Here is an 18,912-nt window from a genome sequence, read left to right on the forward strand (position 1 = left end):
CCTAAAATTAGGGGACAATGTACAGAAGTGCTATATTTTGTAAGCGGTTTATCTGATATGGATGGAAATACCCTTAAATTAAAGGGTCTGCACCTTAACCTCCTTAGTCATTGTATAATTTCAAATCCAAAGTACTGGAGTACTTGATCTCACTCTAATTCCATTTTGACATTATGCAGTATTGTGTCTAGGCCAGTGACAAAATGTATTTTAGCCATTTTAAATTCAGGCTGTAACAACAATGAGGGAAAAGTCAAGGGATGTGAATACTTTCTGGAGGCACTGTAGATGTAATATATAAATGAAAGACAAAATATATTTGAATGTTGTTTTCTTTATTATTCCAAGGCACAATACAATGTATGTGTTGGCAGGCTGTCTGATAGTGTTTTATACATACATTCACAGAATACACACCCTAACCCTGTGCACACAACACACCTATACATGGACAGGGGGCTCAGTGACTACATGCTCAATATGTAACCATAATAACATAAATAAAGCTTGTTAACGTGGGGTATTCCAGATATCGGGACTATCAAGTTAGCCACCAAACTTTAATAAACTGTCGCATTTCTCAAAAACATTAAGTTATTTCAAGCAATTTTGGAAAGTTAGCTGGCTAAAAATAAAATTATACATTTTTAGAACTGCCACCTGTACTGTACCAGCATAAACCATAGTATTGACAGCCTTAAACCCAGCTTGTAGGCTGCTTTACCCTAAGCAGTACTGTGGTCCTTTACCGGCCTTAACCATTACAGCTTAATACCAATGCTTGCATGCGCACACACATAAACATATATCACAGACAAACACATTCACACTGATAGAGCAGGTGGACGGGCTGTGTAACTGTAAAGATTAGCTTTACTGTTCACTCATGAAAAAGTACCAAACTAACAGTTCAACTGTTACATGGAACATACAGAAAATAATAATCTAATCTGTCACAATCACACTGCAAAACAATCTTATTTAATTGTCTTTTTGAACTCCAGAAAACAAGGTTCTAATAAACTTGAGTACATTCAGTGTTTTCTAACTTGATCTTTACATCTGCATTAATTGTGCTTTTAAGGTTGTCAAAAGTCCTATCATACACTACATGACCAAAAGTATATGGACACCTGCTCATCAAAAATCTCATTCCAAAATCATGGGCATTAAAATGGAGTTGGTCCCTCCTTTGATGCTATAACAGCCACCACTCTTCTGGGAAGGATTTCCTCTAGATGTTGGAACATTGCTGCGGGGACTTGCTTCCATTCAGCCGCAAGAGCATGCATGATTGAGGTCGGGCACTGATGTTGGGTGATTAGGCCTGGCTCGCAGTTGGCGTTCCAATTCATGCCAAAGGTGTCCGATGGGGTCAAGTTCTTCCACACCGATCTCGACAAACCATTTCTGTATAGACCTTGCTTTGTGCATGGGAGCATTGTCATGCTGAAACAGGAAAGGGCCTTCTACAAACTGTTGCCACACAGTTGGAAGCACAGAATCGTCTAGAATGTCATTGAATACTGTAGCGTTAAGACTTCCCTTCACTGGAATTAAGGGGCCTAGCCCGAAACTTCCCCAGACCATTATTACTCCTCCACCAATATTTACAGTTGATACTATGCATTGGGGCATGTAGCTCTTTCTTGGGAAACAGCAAACCCAGATTCGGCCATCAAGACTGCCAGATGGTGAAGCGTGATTCATCACTCCAGAGAACGCGTTTCCACTGCTCCAGAGTCAAATGGCGGAAAGCTTTACACCACTCCAGCCGACACTTGGCATTGCACATGGTGATAATATTGTAATAATATTGTAATATATGCCATTTAGCAGACGCTTTTATCCAAAGCGACTTACAGTCATGTGTGCATACATTCTACGTATGGGTGGTCCCGGGGATCGAACCCACTACCCTGGCGTTACAAGCGCCATGCTCTACCAACTGAGCTACAGATCTTAGGCTTGTGCTGCTCGGCCATGGAAACCCATTTCATGAAGCTCCCGACGAACAGTTCTTGTGCTGACAATGCTTCCAGAGGAAGTTTAGAACTCGGTAGTGAGTGTTGCAACCAAGGACACACAATTTTTACGTGCCTCTGCACTCTGTGTTACCGTGCTGTGAGCTTGTGTGGCCTACCATTGAGCCTTTGTTGCTCCTATACGTTTCCACTTCACAATAGCAGCACTTACTGTTGACCGTGGCAGCTCTAGCAGGGCAAAAATTTGATGAACTGACTTGTTGGAAAGGTGGCATCCTATGACGGTGCCACGTTGAAAATCACTGATCTCTTCAGTAAGGCCATTCTACTGCCATTGTTTGTCTCTGGAGATTGCGTGATTGTGTGCTCGATTTTATACACCTGCCAGCAACGGGTGTGGCTGAAATAACCAAACCCACTAATTTGAAGGGGTGTCCACATACTTTTGTATAAACACTATTGTTCAAAAGTTTGGAGTCACTTAGAAATGTCCTCGTTTTTGAAAGAAAAGCACATTTTTTGTCCATTTAAAATAACATCAAATAGATCAGAAATACAGTTTAGACACGTTGTAAACGACTATTGTAGCGGCAGATTTTTTTGTGGAATATCTACAAAGGCGTTCAGAGGCCCATTATCAGCAACCATCACTCCGGTGTTCCAATGGCACGTTGTGTTAGCTAAAAGCCTAATTGATCATTAGAAAACCCTTTTGCAATTATGTTAGCACAGCTGAAAACTGTTGTCCTGATTAGGAAAGCAATAAAACTGGCCTTAAGTCTGGCCTTAAGGAATAAGACTGACGAGTTTCAGAAGAAAGTTTTGTTTCTAGCCATTTTGAGCCTGTAATCAAACTCACACATGCTGATGCTCCAGATACTCAATTAGTCTAATGAAGGCCAGTTTCATTGCTTCTTTAAATCAGCACAACCGTTTTCAGCTGTGCTTACATAATTGCAAAAGGGTTTTCTAATAATCAATTAGCATTTTTTTTAATATAAACGTGGATTAGCTAACAATGTGCCATTGGAACACAGGAGTGATGGTTTCTGATAATGGGCCTCTGTACGCCTATGTAGATATTCCATTAAAAACATCTGCCGTTTTTTAGCTACAATAGTCATTTAAAACATTAACAATGTCTACATTGTATCTCTGATCAATTTCGTGTTATTTTAATTGGCAAAATTTCTAAGTGACTCCAAACTTTCCAACGGTAGTGTATAGTGTATGTTCATATACAGTGGTGTAAAACAAAGTCTTTGGTGATGTTTGTGACATGTCAAATAAAATTCAGTAAAAACACAGGAAGCATCTCTTGAGCACCAACCAACACGCCAGCCTGACAGCTTCCAGAAGTCAATAAATAGCATATCACTCACTTCATATCATATTAACATCATACAAACAAAGCTGTCACTGTATGTCACATGCTATTCCCTATGTAGTGCTCTACTTTTGATTAGGACCCATAGGGCTGTAGTCAAAAGTAGTGCGACATATAGGGAATAGGGTGGCATTTAGAACCCATTCATTGTGTACCAGTGGTTGAAGTGGGCCGGTGACATTCATTTAGAATGGGACAGGTAAAAAAAGAAGTCACCATGTTTAGAAAATATAAAAACTCTTCATGCTAAAAAAACTCTTGAAACCCAACATACAAAAAATATATATTGAAGCTGTTGTCCTACATAATAACATGGTAACGGATAAATTGAACTTTGGAGCTAACAACTCAAACTTATTTCAACAGGGATGTCGTTAAGTGTACTCTACTAACTACACATACAGAGTATGCCGTAAAACTACACCTGTTTGTTTGTATGTGTGTGTTGGCACCAGTGTGTGTTACTGGTACCAGGGGGTCTTGCGGACCCAGCGCAGGGTGAAGCCTGCATCGGTGCGGATCTTGATTGAAGCAGCCTCGGCCTCTCTCACGGTCTCCTTGACTGACAGCATCAGGTTCTGGGCATTATGGACCAGCATCTCTGTAGCCTGGATGTTGGAGGGAGAGAGTGAGAGAGAGGTTAAACACTGTGGCCATTGGGGGAGCAAGGGAGTTGAAACAGGTTTGAAAATATATAGTGCCTTCAGAAAGTATTCAGACCCTTGACTTTTTCCACAATTTGTTAGGTTACAGCCTTATTCTAATATCAATTAAATTGTTTTTATCCTCTACACACAATACCCCATAATTACATAACAAAAATAGGTTTTTAGACATTTTTGCTCATTTTTATATATATATATATCACATTTATATAAGTATTCAGACCCTTTACTCAATACTTTGTTGAAGCAGCAAATACAGCCTCGAGTCTTGAGTATGTATTTGGGGAGATCTCTGCAGATGTTCAATCGGTGTTCAAGTCCGGGCTCTGGCTGGGCCACTCAAGGACATTCAGGGACTTGTCCCAAAGCCAGTCCTACATTGTCTCGTGTTCCTTTTGGAAGGTGAACTTTCCTCCCCAGTCTGACATCATGAACGCTCTGGAGCAGGTTTTCATCAAGGATCTCCCAGTCCCTGCTGCTGAAAAACATCCCCACAGCATGATGCTGCCACCACCATGCTTCACCGTAGGGATGGTGCCCGGTTTCCTCCAGACATAATGCTTGGCACTCAGGCCAAAGAGTTGAATCTTGGTTACATCAGACCAGATAATCTTGTTTCTCATGGTCTGAGAGTCTTTAGGTTCCATTTGGCAAACTCCAAGCGGGCTGTCATTTGCCTTTTACTGAGGCGTGGCTTCCGGCCTGATTGGTGGAGTGCTCCAGAGATAGTTGTCCTTCTGGAAGGTTCTCCCATCTCCACAGAGGAACTCTAGAGCTCTGTCAGAGTCGGGTTCTTGGTCACTTCCTTGACTAAGGTCCTTCTCCCCCGATTGCTCCCCCGATTGCTCAGTTTGGCGGGGTGGCCAGCTCAAGGAAGAGTCTTTGTGGTTCCAAACTTCTTCCATTTAAGAATGATGGAGGGCATTGTGTTTTTGGGGACCTTCGAGGCTGCATACATTTGTTGGTACTCTTCCCCAGATCTGTGCCTCGACACAATCCTGTCTTGCCTCTACGGACAATTCCTTCATGGCTTAGTTTTTGCTCTGACATGCACTGCCAACTGTGGAACCTTGTATAGACAGAGTGTGTGCCTTTCCAAATCATATCCAATCAATTGAATATTCCACAGGTGGACTTCAATTAAGTTGTAGAAACATCAAACGATGATCAATGGAAACAGGATGCACCTGGGCTCAATTTCAAGTTTCATAGCAAGCTGTCTGAATACTTATGTAAATAAGGTATTTCTGTTTTTTTACTTTTAATATATTTTCTTTTTAAATTGAAAAACCTGTTTTCGTTTTGTCGGTATGAGGTATTGTGTGTAGATTTGCTGAGGATTTTTTTTCTTAATTTTCTCTCTCACTTGTTCAGACTCCTCCTCGCTGATGTTGGTTCGTCCCAGCATGGTGGCTTTGACTGTTGACAGGATCTTCAGCTGAGTACTGATGGTGGGGATACGCTCACACACCTGGATACAAACAGCATGTTACAGTATACCCCCTGAGTGAGTGTGCGTGCAGGTGCGTGTTTGTATGTGCGTGCTTGAGTACCTGCAGCAGGTTGGTTCTGATGCGTCGGTCAGTACACTGCTTGGCCACCTCTTTGGCCAACCGGGTGACCTCATCCGAGGCTTTGGCAATGTCTTTAGCACACTGGATCATAGCCCGCTTATTACCGCTGCCGCCACGTACCAACCGAGACATCTCAGCCATCAGCAACGCCATCCTCTTGGCCGCCGCAATGATGTCATTTCCCTGTGGAGGAAGGGGGGGAAGGGAAAAAGGTGAAGGGTGTGATGGGGGAGATTGGGGGGAGGGACAATGGGAAAGAGGGAGTTAGTATTGTGGATGGGTGGGGTACTCCTGAACGCATCTGACGTGTTTCACGGTCCACATCTCCATGCCTCTGTGTTAGTCTTTCATACATGTATGTTCTCAGACATTGATCTTCAATGGTTGACGATCATGCGTAATGAAAATGTGTAGTCCAAAAGTTAGTTTTCTTGAGCTTGATTTAGAATGTTTTACAACACTCAGGCATGCACGTTCACACACACTCACATACATCGCTGATAGCTTATACCATGTGATGATGGTCAGGTGGAGGTTAATATTTATTATCAGGCAAAGCAGGAAGTGTCATCCTACCAACAGCAGGCAGCTAGGAACACTACGTCACCCAGAAAGTATTGAGAAACTGTCATCCTTGGCTTCACAGTTTGGACAAAGGCAGAGTCAGAGCGTCTGGCTCCTCCTCTAAACCACTTAGTTACCCAAGGGAGGGACTTGAGAAGCCAGTATCAGTTTATCCAGCAGGTGCAACAAAGGTGCCATTCCAACAACAATCCTCACGGGCAACCTTAACCCCAACAACGCAATGTAAACACAACTGTGTGTCAACTAAGTGTCCAGGAGTAATGCAGCAGCCATAGCTGATTGGATGTCCCCATGGTTACAGCAGGATGCAGAGCCGAGAGTTTCCATAGTAGCGGTGCAGATGGGATGCAGTCAGGACGTAGTCTACACCTTTCTGAAAACGCAATCCTAGTAAATTACAAGTTCCCATAGTAACAGTAAATTACTTGTTCCCATAGTAACAGTAAGTTACTTTTTCAACAGCAGGATGCAGAGGGAATGCAGTGGCCAGTACCTTGCTGGACCACTTGCGCGCCTCCTGATGAAGCGATTGTGCGGCGGCTAGGATGGGTTGATTTACTGCATTGCCATTAGACGGCATCATTAACAGCTCTGGCTCATAGTCATCCTCACCGTCAGTAAACTCGTCTTCATCATCTACCTCTACACCCTCCTCTTCCTCAGGCTGGGGGTGGGTGAGGAGAGGAGGGGAGTGGAGTAGGAGGGATAGGGGTGAGGAGAGAGGCGGAGGGACGAGGAGAGTGATAAGATGGGAGGCAGCATGTAGAAAGTAGAGCGTTAGTATGACAGGCACTGAATGGAGAGAAGGACAAGAGGAAGTCTACAGTCGGGAGGAAGAGGAATGAGAGAATGGAGGGGAAAAAGCGATACTACCACTGGGGGAGAACGGAAAGAAGAGAGGAGAAGAGGCAGACAGTTCTATCAGGGAGGAGAGAGGAGGGGAAGGAGGAGTTGGGCTAGGCAGGTAGCAATGAGGAGAGCTGTGGTAGGGGGAGAGGGAGTCAGCCTGGGCTACAGTGTTCATTTAGATACAGGTACAAAATTATTCTATAATTGTTTCAATGTTGTGTAGCAGACAGAAACCATACCCATACTGACTCTGACAGAGAGAGAATTGTGTTTTTGTCCATACAATGTAAGACTGTTCTGTTCTAGTCCTATGGTTTAGGGTTAAACCATTCCCGTAACTTTCCCAAAATTCCCAGGTTTTCCGGAAATCCTGGTTGGAAGATTCCCGGAATCAGAAAGGAATAAGCAAGAAATACGGAATCCTACAATTTCTGGAAAATCTGAGAATTTTTTTAATTTTTAGTAAAGTTAAGGGAATTTTGCAACAGACACCTTTCTCAGATGACAGTTTCCAGTTTTCGTCTGAAATTGGAATCAGCTTCCAGATCTTCATATTTCACCAACACAGTTGTGTTGGACAAATCCCTTTATTGCACAACTCAGAGTAGAGACACACAGGACATCAGAGAACCGCATCTGTCATACCCAACCACTCCACATGTCTCCTATATCATAACCATAACCCCTCCATAACTCTCCTATTTGTCATAACCAATCCTTCCTCTGTAGATATTAATACAGTAGCTGAAGTAAAACTCTGCACTACACCCAATAGATTACATTACCACTGGAACTAAGCCTGCATTACCACAGTAATACCACTGGTAGGGCTACTAGCACAGCTAAACCGTATACAGTAGGTCTACTCCTGTCTGAGAAATGCATGAACACCTGCTCTAACACACATACACACTAGCACATACTTACAGCTGCACTAAAGCTAATGGCTAGCACCCTAACACCAGAGCAGTGTATGTATAGTGTGTGTGTGTTTGTGCTGACCTTGCTGGACCACTTGCGTGCCTCATCGTGTAGTTGCCTAGCAGCCACCATCATGGGCTCACTGAGCAGCTCTCCTGCCTTCTGCTCTGGAAAGTCTTCATCTTTGTCTCTCTCTTTCTCCTCTGGAGGTGGGGGCGGGGTGGGGGCACCTCTCTCTCTGGTAGGGGGGCTTAGGCGGGGCCTGCTCCTGATCACTCACCTGGAGGGGACAGACAAACAGACGGACGGTCAGAAAGACGGTTGGACGGACGGAGAGATGTAGGCCCCCTCTAAGCCCCAGATAGCATTGTTTTTCTTGTTGTAATTAACAATGCCTGACGCTGAAACAGTTCAAGAGTTTGTGTAACACTGTGTGTGTGTGTGTGTGTGTGTGTGTGTGTGTGTGTGTGTGTGTGTGTGTGTGTGTGTGTGTGTGTGTGTGTGTGTGTGTGTGTGTGTGTGTGTGTGTGTGTGTGTGTGTGTGTGTGTGTGTGTGTGTGTGTGTGTGTGTGTGTGTGTGTGTACTCACGTGTAGCTTGTCTAGGTCTGGGGGTGGAGGGGGAAGTCTGGTTCCGGGAGGCTGAAGGCTTCTCTGACCTTCCCAACCGCAGCCAGAATTCTGAGGCAAGAATCTAAAAAGGCCTTCTGAAGGGCTGAGTGGGAGAGTATGGGCATGAAATACAGTCAAATTCTGTACATACAAGTGGCAGAAACAAGGCATATATGTGTGCGTACGTGTAAGTACCTGGGTACTGTATATTTCCGGCCACAGCCTTAGCGTCTATAACCATAGGTGATATAGTGTGGCTAAGTATATCTGATGCACGTTTCACTGCTTCTCTGAACCATGGGTCCTCTGAGTTCTCCACCTCTCTCTTCGCTACCAGAAGTACGCGATTGGCTCGCCGAGCTATGCTGGTCGCCCCGGCAACTAGCATCTGTGGCTGTACATTCGCTATGGCGACACGACACTTATCGATGTCCTTCTTTATCGCCTCCTCAGACGCATCCAGCAGAGACTTGGTGTCTATGGCTTCATCCACCAGACCTGCACACACACGCATGCAAGCACACAGACACACAAAGAGACATGAGGAAGAGTGAAACATACAGTATACAGCCTTCAGAAATCTTTGGGTGTGTGTGTGTGTGTGTGTGTGTGTGTGTGTGTGTGTGTGTGTGTGTGTGTGTGTGTGTGTGTGTGTGTGTGTGTGTGTGTGTGTGTGTGTGTGTGTGTGTGTGTGTGTGTGTGTGTGTGTGTGTGTGTGTGTGTGTGTGTTTGCATATGCATGCATGCGAGTGTGTGTGTGTGTTACCAGTGAGTTTCTCTACATTGTCGATCCACTGGTTCTTCATGGTGTCAAAGTGTTCGTAGGCCGCCTGGTTACCTGGATTCTTCAACAGGATACGAGCTGCGGAGGTCACCTGAACACACACTCATAATCAACATCATTGTTGTGTCTATCTAAAAACTAAGTCTGTGGACACACACACACGTACCTGTGGAGTGAGTTCTCTGGTGTGTTTAACGGTAGCCTGTATTCCCTCAACTGTGTTTTTATTAGCTGATCCCACGGCCGCTCCCTTCTCCGCTGTTGCGCCCAGGCGACCCGCATGGGCCTCAAAGTTACCAGCACGCTCATCAAACACCTGCAACACACACAAATTAGCCTCTACAAACACTGACCGTAACGCAACACAACGTTGCAGAAAGGAAATATACATATATAGACATACACACAGACAGTACCTCTTCTCTGTGTGGGGCCTCTGGGGGGGCAGTCGCAGACACAGCCAGTAGTTTAATGGGGGTGGTGGTGTCACTGAACACATCGGATACTTCCTGGGTCATGACTTCCTGCATACGACCCTTCAAGTCCTGACAGCATGGATATGTATATCAGTTTGTTTTTTTACATTATGTCTAATGTACAGTCGTGGCCAAAAGTTTTGAGAATGACACAAATATACATTTTCACAAAGATTGCTGCTTTAGTGTCTTTAGATATATTTTTGTACGATGTTACTACGGAATACTGAAGTATAATTACAAGCATTTCATAAGTGTCAAAGGCTTTAATAGAGTCAATATTTGCAGTGTTGACCCTTATTTTTTAAGACCTCTGCAATCTGCCCTGGCATGCTGTCAATTAACTTCTGGGCCACATCCTGACTGATGGCAGCCCATTCTTGCATAATCAATGCTTGGAGTTCGTCAGAATTTGTGGGTTTTAGTTTGTCCACCCGTCTCTTGAGGATTGACCACAAGTTCTCAATGGGATTAAGATCTGGGGAGTTTCCTGGCCATGGACCCAAAATATCAATGTTTTATTCCCCGAGCCACTTGGTTATCAATTTTGCCTTATGGCAAGGTGCTCCATCATGCTGGAATAGGCATTGTTTGTCACCAAACTGTTCCTGGATGGTTGGGAGAAGTTGCTCTCGGAGGATGTATTGGTACCATTCTTTATTCATGGCTGTGTTCTTATGCAAAATTGTGTGAGCCCTCTCCCTTGGCTGAGAAGCAACCCCACACATGAATGTCTCAGGATGCTTTAACGTTGGCATTAAGTGTCTTACGTGCCAACATTAAGTGTCTTACGTACTGACCACACCGCTCAAGCGCATGTTGATTTTGTCCACCCACACCAGACGCAATCAGTCCACGCAGGATGAAATATCAAAACAACTGGTCGAAAAGCATTAAACATTTATGGCAATTTAGCTAGCTAGCTTGCTGTTGTTCGCTATTTTGTCCATTTTGTTTTTTATTTTACCTGAAATGCACAAGGTCTTCTACTCCGACAATTAAGCCACAGATAAAAGTGTGAACCGAGTTCGTAATCTCTCCATCAGGCTTCTTCTTCTTTGGACTTTATATGGTGGTTGGCATGCAACTGTAAGGTGCATTACCACCAACAACTGGACTGGAGTGTGGACCTCAATTCATCACCCACGTGGGTATATGCTGGAGATTGGAGAGGCGGGACTGGCAGCGTGTCAATTGTCACAAATAGAATCAAGTTCTATTTTAGTTTACATTTACATTTAAGTCATTTAGCAGACGCTCTTATCCAGAGCGACTTACAAATTGGTGCATTCACCTTATGACATCCAGTGGAACAGCCACTTTACAATAGTGCATCTAAATATTTTAAGGGGGGGTGAGAAGGATTACTTTATCCTATCCTAAGTATTCCTTAAAGAGGTGGGGTTTCAGGTGTCTCCGGAAGGTGGTGATTGACTCCGCTGTCCTGGCGTCGTGAGGGAGTTTGTTCCACCATTGGGGAGCCAGAGCAGCGAACAGTTTTGACTGGGCTGAGCGGGAACTGTACTTCCTCAGTGGTAGGGAGGCGAGCAGGCCAGAGGTGGATGAACGCAGTGCCCTTATTTGGGTGTAGGGCCTGATCAGAGCCTGGAGGTACTGAGGTGCCGTTCCCCTCACAGCTCCGTAGGCAAGCACCATGGTCTTGTAGCGGATGCGAGCTTCAACTGGAAGCCAGTGGAGAGAGCGGAGGAGTGGGGTGACGTGAGAGAACTTGGGAAGGTTGAACACTAGACGGGCTGCGGCATTCTGGATGAGTTGTAGGGGTTTAATGGCACAGGCAGGGAGCCCAGCAAACAGCGAGTTGCAGTAATCCAGACGGGAGATGACAAGTGCCTGGATTAGGACCTGCGCCGCTTCCTGTGTGAGGCAGGGTCGTACTCTGCGGATGTTGTAGAGCATGAACCTACAGGAACGGGCCACCGCCTTGATGTTAGTTGAGAACGACAGGGTGTTGTCTAGGATCACGCCAAGGTTCTTAGCGCTCTGGGAGGAGGACACAATGGAGTTGTCAACCGTGATGGCGAGATCATGGAACGGGCAGTCCTTCCCGGGAGGAAGAGCAGCTCCGTCTTGCCGAAGTTCAGCTTGAGGTGGTGATCCGTCATCCACACTGATATGTCTGCCAGACATGCAGAGATGCGATTCGCCACCTGGTCATCAGAAGGGGGAAAGGAGAAGATTAATTGTGTGTCGTCAGCATAGCAATGATAGGAGAGACCATGTGAGGTTATGACAGAGCCAAGTGACTTGGTGTATAGCGAGAATAGGAGAGGGCCTAGAACAGAGCCCTGGGGGACACCAGTGGTGAGAGCGCGTGGTGAGGAGACAGATTCTCGCCACGCCACCTGGTAGGAGCGACCTGTCAGGTAGGACGCAATCCAAGCGTGGGCCGCGCCGGAGATGCCCAACTCGGAGAGAGTGGAGAGGAGGATCTGATGGTTCACAGTATCGAAGGCAGCCGATAGGTCTAGAAGGATGAGAGCAGAGGAGAGAGAGTTATCTTTAGCGGTGCGGAGCGCCTCCGTGATACAGAGAAGAGCAGTCTCAGTTGAATGACTAGTCTTGAAACCTGACTGATTTGGATCAAGAAGGTCATTCTGAGAGAGATAGCGGGAGAGCTGACCAAGGACGGCACGTTCAAGAGTTTTGGAGAGAAAAGAAAGAAGGGATACTGGTCTGTAGTTGTTAACATCGGAGGGATCGAGTGTAGGTTTTTTCAGAAGGGGTGCAACTCTCGCTCTCTTGAAGACGGAAGGGACGTAGCCAGCGGTCAGGGATAAGTTGATGAGCGAGGTGAGGTAAGGGAGAAGGTCTCCGGAAATGGTCTGGAGAAGAGAGGAGGGGATAGGGTCGAGCGGGCAGGTTGTTGGGCGGCCGGCCGTCACAAGACGCGAGATTTCATCTGGAGAGAGAGGGGAGAAAGAGGTCAGAGCACAGGGTAGGGCAGTGTGAGCAGAACCAGCGGTGTCGTTTGACTTAGCAAACGAGGATCGGATGTCGTCGACCTTCTTTTCAAAATGGTTGACGAAGTCATCTGCAGAGAGGGAGGAGGGGGGGAGGATTCAGGAGGGAGGAGAAGGTGGCAAAGAGCTTCCTAGGGATAGAGGCAGATGCTTGAAATTTAGAGTGGTAGAAAGTGGCTTTAGCAGCAGAGACACAGGAGGAAAATGTAGAGAGGAGGGAGTGAAAGGATGCCAGGTCCGCAGGGAGGCGAGTTTTCCTCCATTTCCGCTCGGCTGCCCGTAGCCCTGTTCTGTGAGCTCGCAATGAGTCGTCAAGCCACGGAGCGGGAGGGGAGGACCGAGCCGGCCTGGAAGATAGGGGACATAGAGAGTCAAAGGATGCAGAAAGGGAGGAGAGGAGGGTTGAGGAGGCAGAATCAGGAGATAGGTTGGAGAAGGTTTGAGCAGAGGGAAGAGATGATAGGATGGAAGAGGAGAGAGTAGCGGGGGAGAGAGAGCGAAGGTTGGGACGGCGCGATACCATCCGAGTAGGGGCAGTGTGGGAAGTGTTGGATGAGAGCGAGAGGGAAAAGGATACAAGGTAGTGGTCGGAGACTTGGAGGGGAGTTGCAATGAGGTTAGTGGAAGAACAGCATCTAGTAAAGATGAGGTCGAGCGTATTGCCTGCCTTGTGAGTAGGGGGGGAAGGTGAGAGGGTGAGGTCAAAAGAGGAGAGGAGTGGAAAGAAGGAGGCAGAGAGGAATGAGTCAAAGGTAGACGTGGGGAGGTTAAAGTGGCCCAGAACTGTGAGAGGTGAGCCGTCCTCAGGAAAGGAGCTTATCAAGGCATCAAGCTCATTGATGAACTCTCCAAGGGAACCTGGAGGGCGATAAATGATAAGGATGTTAAGCTTGAAAGGGCTGGTAACTGTGACAGCATGAAATTCAAAGGAGGCGATAGACAGATGGGTAAGGGGAGAAAGAGAGAATGACCACTTGGGAGAGATAAGGATCCCGATGCCACCACCCCGCTGACCAGAAGCTCTCGGGGTGTGCGAGAACACGTGGGCGGACGAAGAGAGAGCAGTAGGAGTAGCAGTGTTATCTGTGGTGATCCATGTTTCTGTCAGTGCCAAGAAGTCGAGGGACTGGAGGGAGGCATAGGCTGAGATGAACTCTGCCTTGTTGGCCGCAGATCGGCAGTTCCAGAGGCTACCGGAGACCTGGAACTCCACATGGGTCGTGCGCGCTGGGACCACCAGATTAGGGTGGCAGCGGCCACGCGGTGTGGAGCGTTTGTATGGTCTGTGCAGAGAGGAGAGAACAGGGATAGACAGACACATAGTTGACAGGCTACAGAAGAGGCTACGCTAATGCAAGGAGATTGGAATGACAAGTGGACTACACGTCTCGAATGTTCAGAAAGTTAAGCTTACGTAGCAAGAATCTTATTGACTAAAATGATTAAAATGATACAGTACTGCTGAAGTAGGCTAGCTGGCAGTGGCTGCGTTGTTGACTTTGTAGGCTAGCTGGCAGTGGCTGCGTTGTTGACACTACACTAATCAAGTCGTTCCGTTGAGTGTAATAGTTTCTACAGTGCTGCTATTCGGGGCTAGCTGGCTAGCTAGCAGTGTTGATTACGTTACGTTGCGTTAAAAGAACGACAATAGCTGGCTAGCTAACCTAGAAAATCGCTCTAGACTACACAATTATCTTTGATACACAGACGGCTATGTAGCTAGCTATGTAGCTAGCTACGATCAAACAAATCAAACCGTTGTGCTGTAAAGAAATGAAATGAAAAATGTGATACTACCTGTGGAGCAAAGCGGAATGCGACCGGGTTGTTGAGTGCGGAAGTTCTATTCAGTAGACGTTGGCTAGCTGTTGGCTAGCTAGCAGTGTCTCCTACGTTAAGGACGACAAATAGCTGGCTAGCTAACCTCTGTAAATTAAGATAATCACTCTAAGACTACACGCTCTAAACTACACAATTATCTTGGATACGAAGACAGCAAAGACAACTATGTAGCTAGCTAACACTACACTAATCAAGTCGTTCAGTTGAGTGTAATAGTTTCTACAGTGCTGCTATTCGGTAGACGGTGGACGTTTGCTAGCTGGCTAGCTGCTGGGCAGATAGCAGTGTAGACTACGTTAGGACGACGAAATACGAAGTTGCAATAGAAGTGCTGACTGTTTCACTTTGTTGTCCTCTTTTCCTTTTTCTTCTGTCCTTCTTTTGTCCTTATTTTGTCTTCCTTTCTTCTGTTAACTAGATATTTTTTGTTGTTATTCTTTGTAAGCTAGCTAGCTTCTTCCAGGAGAGTCCCTAGCAACTGCTTAGCAACAAGTAAACAATTCTGCTAGCAATTCAGCTAGCTAAGATAACTGTACAATTTTATGAAAAATAGTAAATTTTTCAAAAGCCTGTCTTTTTTGGTTTGTTCCTTGTTTTGTCTTCTATTGAGTCTTGCAGTTTTCTCTTGATTTTTTCGATGTACTTCTTTAGTTGATGCGCAATGATTGAATAACATGTATGTGTACATTTATGCACATGATGCGGGTATCCTGTGGTTAGCACATAGGGCATGGACTGCAACAGCTTCAATGTGCCTTGGAATAGATTCTGCATGGACCTCTACTGGAGGAATGCAACACCATTCTTTCACAAGAAATTACATAATTTGGTGTTTTATTGATTGTGGTGGGAAAAGCTGTCTCAAGTGTCGCTCCAGAATCTCCCTGAAGTGTTCAATTGGGTTGGGATCTGTTGACTGAGACACACACCAACACTTTAAACAACCTTATGCTCCTTTGAGACTCCTCTTTCAAAGTCACTGAAATATCTTATTCTAGCCATGGTAGCCAAAATAATGGGCAACTGAGCATTTTTATACATGACCCTAAGCATGATGGGATGTTAATTGCTTAATTAACTCAGGAACCACACCTGTGTGAAAGCACCTGCTTTCAATATACTTTGTATCCCTCATTTACTCAAGTGTTTCCTTTATTTTGGAAGTTACCTGTATCTTGGCCCATCACTGCGTTGTGTGTTACCTTCAGACTTTCCTGTAGTTGTGAAGCAGTAGCTTTAGCCTGCGGGACTTCGGCCTCTCCCCTCCCCACTATGTCTGCCAGTGATGTCATCAGCGCCTCATTGCGATCGCAGAAAACAATCATGTCCTGCCGGTACGGCCCCCCCAGCCCTCCAGCCAACCGGCGGCCCTCCGATAACAAGCCCCGGATTGCTGCCTGACCTTGAGGGTAGAGTAATGCATGTGTAACACACTGGATTTGATATACTTTGTTGCAAAACATTTCCCATTTCAAAACGTTTTGCGACGGTGTGCACTAATGCGACTCAGAGTTCATGGCCATGTCTCTAATGACATGATAGTACAACTTTAGTATAGTAAAACGATATACAGTGAGCTCCATAAGTATTGGGACAGTGACAAATATTTAGTTGTTTTGGCTCTGTACTCCAGCACTTTGAATTTTAAATGATGCAGTGACTTTGAGGTTAAAATACAGACTGCCAGCTTTCATTTTGGGGTTTCATCCATATCGGCTGAACCGTTTATAGTCCCCCCTAAAATTGGGGCCTATGTGCAAAAAGTGCAGTAGTTTCTAAACAGTTCACTCAATATGTTAGTTCAGTTCACTCAATAAAGTTGACAGTCTGCACGTTAACCTCAGTCATTGTATAATTTCAAATCCAAAGTGCTGGAATACAGAGCCAAAACAACAACAAATGTGCCACTGTCCCAATACTTTTATGAGTTCACTGTACATACAGCACAACAGCTTTATGGTTCAGTTCTCTGTAAAAGTAGTTACCTACGTTGTGCTGTGGCCGCTCACACACTGCACTCAGACGGCAGCATGGCAGAAACAGAGTCCAACATAAACACACATGCACAAAGAGGTGTGCAAAATAAATATGGACACTATACTGTATTATCCTCTCCCCTGCCTTCTCCACTCTCCTCTCCCCACATCCCCTTCTCCCTCCCTCACTCACCCACACCCCTGTCATCCTGTCCAGGGTTGTTGACCCAGCGTAGGGCCTGCTCCATCTTGCCTTGCAGAGTGATGGCTGGTTTGGCAGGCCTCATGTTTGCCACCGCTCTGTTGGTCTTAGCCTGCAGGGTCAGGAGAGCTGCTCCAATGAGTTTACATAGAGCACGCACCTCTGGACTGTCCCCTTTACCCCTGAGATACAGGGAGAGATAGAAGAGAAGGAGAGAAACCGAGACAAAGTGAAAGAGTGAGGGCGAGAAGAGAGAGGATGAGGGCAAGAAAGAGATAAGCCTTTGTCACAAAGTGCTTTACAGTAGTCTGTCCAAGACAACAAAGAGCTAGCAGAAGCACAGTGGCAAGGAAAAACTACATAGAAGGAAAAAAACTAAAGCGGTACCAGGCTCATTGGCCCCCTGGGAAGAATTTTGTCAGGACTTCAAGTGGAGGGATGACGATGACGCCGACGGAGATGGGAGCATCGCGACTAGTTCTTAGGAAACGCTGCAGTATTTTGTTTGTTTATCTGCTCTTTTTTACGTTATTAGCTCAGGAATTGTTTTGTGTCGTTACATACAGCCGTGAAGAACTATTGGATATTAGAGAGGAGGTAACTCACTAGAACTTCCAGCATTACGACTTCGCTGGAACAGATCGTTTTTTTACTCTCCCCAGAGCAATTGAACTTATTCCAGAGGCTGACCCAAAACAACGCTGGTGGAGGAGAGATACTCAGGGACGTATTCTGGTCCGACTTAGGAAGTGTGCACACCACCTACCGCTCCCGAGTATTTTACTTGCTAATGTCCAATCTCTGGATAATAAAGTTGATGAGCTCAAGGTGAGAGTTGCTTTTCAGAGAGACACCAGGGATTGTAATATACTCTGCTTCACGGAAACATGACTCTCTCAAGATATACTGTCTGACTCTGTAAAGCCAGTTGGGTTCTCAGTATGTCGCGCAGACAAGAACAAACATCTCTCCGGGAAGCAGAAGGGTGGAGGTATATGTTTTATGATTAACAACTTATGGTGTAACTGTGAGAACATACAGGAACTCAAGTCCTTCTGTTCACCCAATCTAGAATATCTCACAATCAATTGCCGACCGCACTATCTCCCGAGATAATTTTCGTAAATAATAGCCACAGCGGTCTATATCCCCCCCAAAAACCTATACCACGACGGCCCTCAAAGAACTTCACTGGACTTTATGCAAACTGGAAACCACATATATTGAGGCTGCATTTATGATAGCTGGGGATTTTAATGAAGCAAATTTGAGGAAAAGGCTCCTGAAATTCTATCAACATATTGATTGTTGTAGTGGTGCTGCTAAAACTCTCGAGCATTGTTATACTACCTTCCAGAATGCATATAAGGCCCTCCTACGTCCTCCATTCGGCAAATCGGCCCACGATTCTTGCTGCTCCCCTCCTATAGGCAGAAGATCAACCAGGAAGCACCCGTGGTAAGGACTATTCAATGCTGGTCTGACCAATTGGAATCCACGCTTCAAGATTGTTTTGATCATGCGGACTGCCGCATTCCCAGAAGACTAGGAATATGAAAGAATACAAACAGCATAGTTATTCCCCCCGCAAAGCAATCAAGTAGGCTAAATGTCGGTATTGGGACAAAGTTGAGTCCCAGTTCAACGGCTCAGACACGAGACGCATGTGGCTGGTTCTACAGACAATCACGGATTATAAAAGGAAAACCAGCCACGACGCAGACACCGACGTCTTGCTTCCGGACAGGCTGAACACCTTTGCTCGCTTTGAGGATAATACACTGCCACCGACACTGCCCACTATCAAGGACTGTGGGCTCTCCTTCTCTGTGGCCAACGTGAGTAAGACATTTAAGCGCGTCAACCCTCGCAAGGCTGCCAGCCCAGCCCTAGTTGTGTCCTCAGAGCATACGCAGACCAGCTGGCTGGTGTGCTTACAGATATATTAAATCTCTCCCTATCCCAGTCTGTTGTCCCCACATGCTTCAAGAAGGCCACCATTGTCCCTGTACCTAAGAAAGCAAAGGTAATTGAACTAAATGACTCACCTCTGTCATCATGAAGTGCTTTGAGAG

General features: G+C 45.8%; 1 pseudogene; it reads right to left on the reverse strand.

The window, feature by feature from the left end:
* Positions 1-3,058: 3,058 nt before the first annotated feature.
* Positions 3,059-18,912, reverse strand: part of LOC124020494 — a 72,643-nt pseudogene continuing 56,789 nt past the window's right edge.

This window comes from Oncorhynchus gorbuscha, unplaced genomic scaffold, assembly GCF_021184085.1.
Source record: "Oncorhynchus gorbuscha isolate QuinsamMale2020 ecotype Even-year unplaced genomic scaffold, OgorEven_v1.0 Un_scaffold_838, whole genome shotgun sequence".
In the NCBI taxonomy this organism is placed as follows: domain Eukaryota; kingdom Metazoa; phylum Chordata; class Actinopteri; order Salmoniformes; family Salmonidae; genus Oncorhynchus; species Oncorhynchus gorbuscha.